The sequence below is a fragment of the Alligator sinensis genome, unplaced genomic scaffold (genome assembly GCF_000455745.1).
Source record: "Alligator sinensis unplaced genomic scaffold, ASM45574v1 scaffold1353_1, whole genome shotgun sequence".
Classification (NCBI taxonomy): domain Eukaryota; kingdom Metazoa; phylum Chordata; order Crocodylia; family Alligatoridae; genus Alligator; species Alligator sinensis.
In genome coordinates this window covers 25,281-31,014 of record NW_005843575.1, presented here as the reverse complement: position 1 = coordinate 31,014, position 5,734 = coordinate 25,281, and the positions used below count along the sequence as shown (strand labels likewise).

The 5,734-nt window shown below is 54.5% G+C and overlaps 1 long non-coding RNA gene across 1 annotated transcript in view; it reads left to right on the top strand.

Moving 5' to 3' along the window:
• LOC102370701 overlaps nt 1-5,701 on the top strand; it is a 14,765-nt gene extending 9,064 nt beyond the window's left edge. Inside the window, exons 2-3 of the long non-coding RNA XR_325539.3 lie at nt 4,551-4,691; nt 5,373-5,701. This is a non-coding gene — a long non-coding RNA (uncharacterized LOC102370701). The remainder of the gene's footprint in view (nt 1-4,550; nt 4,692-5,372) is intronic.
• Nucleotides 5,702-5,734: the final 33 nt, after the last annotated feature.

The following is a 5,734-nucleotide window of genomic DNA, read 5'->3' as shown; positions in this document are numbered from 1 at the left end:
GTCAGGGCCTTTTAAGTTAGACTCAACTTATTATGGGATAGATGAAGGCGCATGCGTGTTGGGGAAGCTGTGGTAAACTCAATGTCCTTTAGTAACCCCTTATCTTTGTGTAATTCTAGGTCATTGAACAGGTGCGATTGTGAAACTCTATGTGTAAAGCTGTCCTTAACCTATATGCAGAAGCTGTTAGCAAGCCATGTTGAATACAGAAGCATATTGCAAAAATAAAGCATCATGTCTAATTTCAAGCCTTATGTCTAAAATCTAATGTATTTGTACTACAATCATGCAGGTCAAGGTAAGGGTCTCTCCAGGCTGCACCATCCCTGGTCTGGGGTCTTTCAAGCTGCAGTTGGTAGCAGAGATCTGGAAAAATCAGGGATCAGTCTGCATCAACCCTGACATATTTCCCAGTCACTGTTGTCTCCCTGAGTCCCTGAACCCTTGTACGGAGTGGGGAGGGGTGGTTCTGCCTGTGCCTAATTAACAGCCTGGGCCTTCATATTCAGAAGAAGTCTAGCATTTCCCTGAAATCAGCAGCACAAGGAGGGTAGCAGAGGGAATCCTTGCAGGTGATGACAGAGTTAAATCTTGCTGTCAGTTCTGGTGCCCTGCTAACAGTACTGTCTCTCCACCCCAGTCCCCAAGCCAGTGCTGCTTGTGGGACCTGGGAGAAAAGGGGTCTGCAGCTCAAGGGTTTTGCTTTAGCAACAGTAGGACTTGCTTCACAGTGTTTCTGTCACAACAATACGAGACTGTCCTCAGGTCTCACATGCCTCATCTGTCAGTGTAGCAGGTTCTAGGCATTGCTCTTGGAGATGGTGACCCCCCCCATGCACAGACCTGCTGCAGTGTATGGTAGGTGCAAGGTTGCTCATAGCAGCCACCCACTCCAGCCCCTCCCCAGGAACCTGGGGGACCCAGTGCATGTGGGAGCTGCTGAATGCAAGCCCAGAGGCTTTGCAGGAGAGGTTCAAAGAGTGTCCACGCTTCCTCATAGCTTGTCCCAACTCCAGCAGCTGCTCCTGGGACCAGGTGTCTGGGAAAAGAGACAGGTTAATAATCATTTGAATCTCACCTGCAAAGACCCCAAGGCTCTAGAGCCTCCCTGGGATTTCATTGGGAGGCCTGGGTCTTGGATTTGCAGTGCTGCAGACCCCAATGCCTGGAGCCCTTCCCACATCCGCCCAGGATGCCTGTCCCCCTGCCTCATGCCTCCACCCTCTCTATTGAGTAGCCTCCTGCCCATCTTTTCCTCCCTGGGTCCCATCCTACCCCTTTCCCTCCTTTCCCTCCCCCCGCCTCTTTCCTCTTGTCAGGCAGAAGCAGTGATTGCAAACCTCCAGGACATGTCCTGCATCCTTCTCAGAAATGGGGCTCTGCATCCTGGCCCCTGCCCCTCAGCTCTGAGATTCCTGGAGCCCTGGCTCCCAGGGTGGCAGGAGGTTTCATGGGTGCTGCGGCTCCTCCCACCCTTCGTGCACTCTCAGGGGACTGAGGCTGGATCCCAGCCAGGGGCTTTCCCAGGGACTTTGGCCCTGGGCTCCACACCCTGACCGAGCAGCTGGAGCCTGTGGCTTGAGGAGGACCGTGTCTGCTGGGGAATCTCCTTCACCCTTTTCTTCCCGGAACCAGATCTGCTCAGAGCTCTTGCCTCAGCCCTTAGTCACTTGAAGCTGCATCAGGGCTGTTTATCTGGTCCTGCAATGATGGGCAGGTTCCTAACATGATGTATTTGTGGTGAGCTCTTGCACTTCTCACCTCCATGCCAGTGTCCCATTGCTTAGGCGTACTTCTGTGTGCTAGCAGGTTTGGAGTGTAGCTCTGGGAAGGATGGTCCAAGACATGTATGTGAAGCCAGGTCTTTGGCGATGGCTTATGCTGGACCAACTGCGTATTTCAGAGGCTTGGCAGACAAGCTCACAGGCCTTGCTTTTGTCTGGGGAAGAAGGAAGTGCTGCCAGAGCTAAGTAGCAAGAAGAACAATCAGTTGTGTTGAGTCATGTCTGCTCCACCTGTTTGTAGACTGGATTGAAGCAAAAGTTGGGTCAGATAAGTGCAGTTCTGATCGTCCAGGGAATGCGTGAGGCAAGGATCTGTTTTGTTTGGATGCTGTATTGGACCGAGAGTGCAGTTGGGAGAAGTGGCAGACAAGGCTTCTGGCCCAGAGGCCCTTTCCTCAGGTCCAGAAGAGAAGTAGGGGGTTTGGGCGTGTTCCTTCCCCGGTCATACACTGTGCGAGCGCAGGCTGTGAGAGCTGCTGGCCCTTGTTCTCGATGCCGTGTGGGAAGCAGGTGACAAATACCAGGAATGGGAAAGGGGATTTTTCACTCTGTTCTAGCTGGTCAGTGAAGCATGTGGGGTCTGGATGCCAGCTGGGCCCTGTTGCGGTGTCTGTGCTGGGCACAGCAGATGTCAGGGATGTGGTGGGTGTCCTGTGTGGTCCTCGGTGCATCTGCAGCAGGGGGCCTAAGGGCCTGGCTGTAGCTGCTTTAGTGTTTGTGGGCTGTTGGCTTTTCTGTGACTGTCAGGTCACAGGTTACTGTGTTACTTGGGGGGGCGGGGGGAGGTGGCTGGCTGGTGAGGGCACTGGGGCAGCTCCAAGCATAACACCTGAACCCATGTATGTTCACCTGTCCAGAAGGGGACCATGGGCTGAGGTTCCCGGCGGTGTGTGGCCATGATACAGCTGCCTGGTGCTCTTGTCAGCGTGTGCTGGAGGTGCTGTGTCCTGGTGAGAGCACTGGGAGGGACTAGGAGGATACTGGGAGATAAAGGAGGCACTGGCTGGGACAAGTTGGGGGCTGAGGGTTACCGAGGCTTCCTTCAAGGTACTGGGAGGATACTGGGGAGCTGTGGCTGTTGGCCGGTAAACGGTTTGTGGGTGATGCCCTCGCTTCTGCCTAGCAGCTGGTTCCTGGACTGTCGCCTGCTCCTCACTGGGGATAGAGTGAGGGCTGGGATGGGGTCAGCAGCCTGCGCATCTGGCGTGGCCACCCCCTCCCAGGCCTGCTGGTCTCCTCTCAATCCCACGCTGCAGGCCTGTCTCCCTTCCGGGGTACCACATGCCTGGTGCACAACCCCTCCCTTCCCCTCCCTCCTCCGCTTGTCCTATCATAGTGGCCTGGCAGCTGTAGGGTCCATGGGATGACACTCGTGGAGACCCCAGGAATGACCAGTGCTGCCTGGATGGGATCTATGAGGACCATGACAATGCTCTGGCGCTTGGCACAAGGCGCTTGCACCCCTCGTACCCCCCACTCAATTGAGTACCTCTTCATCCTCTGGGAGAATTAGAAGGCACTGCAGGGCTTTTGAGAGGTTACTGGGTGGTTACTGAAGAAGCTGGTCTGTTTACTGGGCCTGCCTGAGAGGGTGCTGGGAGGCCCTGGGGGATACTGGGAATTTCCTGGGGAGCTAATAGGAGGTTACTGGGCTCTTTTAGTGGGGGACACTGAAGGCTGTGAGTGCAGCTGGGAGGGGATTGGGAGGTAACTTTTGGGTACTGGGAGACGCAGAAGCCCTGGGAGGTCCCTGCCCAGCTGCCATATGCCAGCTTGGGAGGCAGATTATCACTGACTGCAGATTCGAGATCTTGGACAAGACAGAAGGACCCGAGAGTAGTGGGCAGCTGCTGGACCCTGGTGGGGTCTTCGGTGGTGGCTGCAGATCGGGACTCAGGGGCAATCAGGTGGGGTGGGGGGCTGCAGGATGGGTGTGAGGGGTATTAGGGTGTAAGAGATGGGGCTTTGTCGGGAGTGAGGGATACTGGCCTTGCTGTCCCCTGCCCCCACAGGCAGTGCCAGGCCCAGATGCCTGTCATGCAATTCTTGTGGACCTGTCACTTCAACTTGTGCAACTCCTGGGGGCCAGAAGAGCCCCTCTGCATGAGCCTTAGCACCTACACAGTTGCCTGCCAAGCTGCCGGTGCCCCCGTTAGTGTCTGGGCTTGGCATGGTCCCAACATGTGCTTGGAGTGTAGGGCCCAAGCATCCAGGCCCCCTGACTCCCTAGCTCTCACTCTCCAGCCCCCACCCCCTCCAAGGGAACCCAGGCACCCAGGCACTCACCCCCTCCCCTCTCTCTGCCCCCCCAAGTTTTCACCTGCCCCGCCAACAGCAACTACAACACGTATGGTTCCCACTGCCCCACCTCTTGCTCTGCAGCCTCCCTGGGGGGCCGTGCTGAGGGCTGCGTCTGCCTGGCTAGCTCGTCTCCAGTGGAACAGACTGCATCCTCACCTGGCCTCAGCTTACAGATTCCTTGGCCCGGCAGCACCTACCTCCCGGTGAGCTGGCAGGGGCATAGTGGGGTAGAAAGGGGCCTGGATGCACCCAGGTGTGGGGTGGGGCACAGCTGCATGTAGCACAGCCCCATTGCAGCCAGCTATGGAGTGGGGCAACACCAAGTGTAGCAGGGAGCTGAGATGCAACTGCCTCTGGCCTGGGGAGTGTGGCTGAGTATAACACGTTGTCCTGGACCCAGAGTGGGATCTGCATGAGTGTTGCTGCATGTTTCTTCCTGTTTTCCCATTCATCCCCCACTGACAGGTGGGAGACGCCCGATTTGAGGAGGAGTGCTTTGAGCACTGAACGTGCCGTGGTGCTGGGGATCTGACATGCAAGCACAGCCACAGCCCGCCTTCAAGAACTGTTGGTTCCAGGACAGCAAGAAGGACTGCCAGCCCCTTGGTGACTGCGCCTGGCTCTGGGGTGGGGAAAGCAGGGCCCGGGATTCAGCCAGCTCCCCACATCTGCTAAACCATGGCAGAAAGCTGCATATAGTAGCATCTCCTGCTACCTTGCAGCTAGCATTTTACATGTACATTTTACACCTAAAATGTATGACTTGACTTTTACCCTGTCCATGGAAACTTTTCTGTTCAGCCTGTTTCACACAAACTAATTGTACACCTTTGGGACAAAGCTTGTAACGGTATGTGCAAAAAACATATTCCGGCTTCAGGAATGCAAATGCTGCAGAGATGAGTGCCTGGGCTGAACGTGTGCCCTTACATCACTGAGATATACTGTACCCAGCACAGAAGAGTGAGGTGGCCATAGACTTTTTGACGGCTTCTGTTGGACACTTGTACTTGTATAAGGATTTAGTCCACATATTTGTTATATAACACACAGTGTGTGTCACTTCTTTTTACAATAAGAAAACATATGTCTACCTGCTTTATATTTTAGTGGGTACAATGTAGAGGTGGATTTCTCTCTCACAAATGAAAGGTCAGAAAGAAGTGAAGATGGAGGAGGAGGAGGAGGAGGGGAAAGGAGGCATGGACAGAATTGAGTAAGCTTTACTTTTCCTTTGCTTGCAGTCTGTTGCTTAGGCTTTAACATCTGCGTTGTCTTGTGTTTCAGAGCCTGCTTTCAGATGAAAGAAGCCAGAAAGCTCTTGACCAAAGGCTGGAGGTACAATGCGTGTTATTCATGCTCCGTGTGTCAACTTGGAGCAGAAAGTGAAAGCTACCCTTCACCACCGAAAGCTAGCAGCAGAGGCACAATACCTATGGGTCCCTACTCCGTTCTAATCAGCCGTAACATCAAGGTTACACGCAGTCAATTCAAACCTCTGTCCATCACCACCAATTCCAAGCAGTCCCGTCTACCCGAGCACCAAGGCTGCACCAACCTACACAGCCCGTGCTGTCACATCAGCTAGTCCCACCAAACATACACCACCCTACCTCCTAGCAGCAGACATCCAAGCTGACTACTACTCA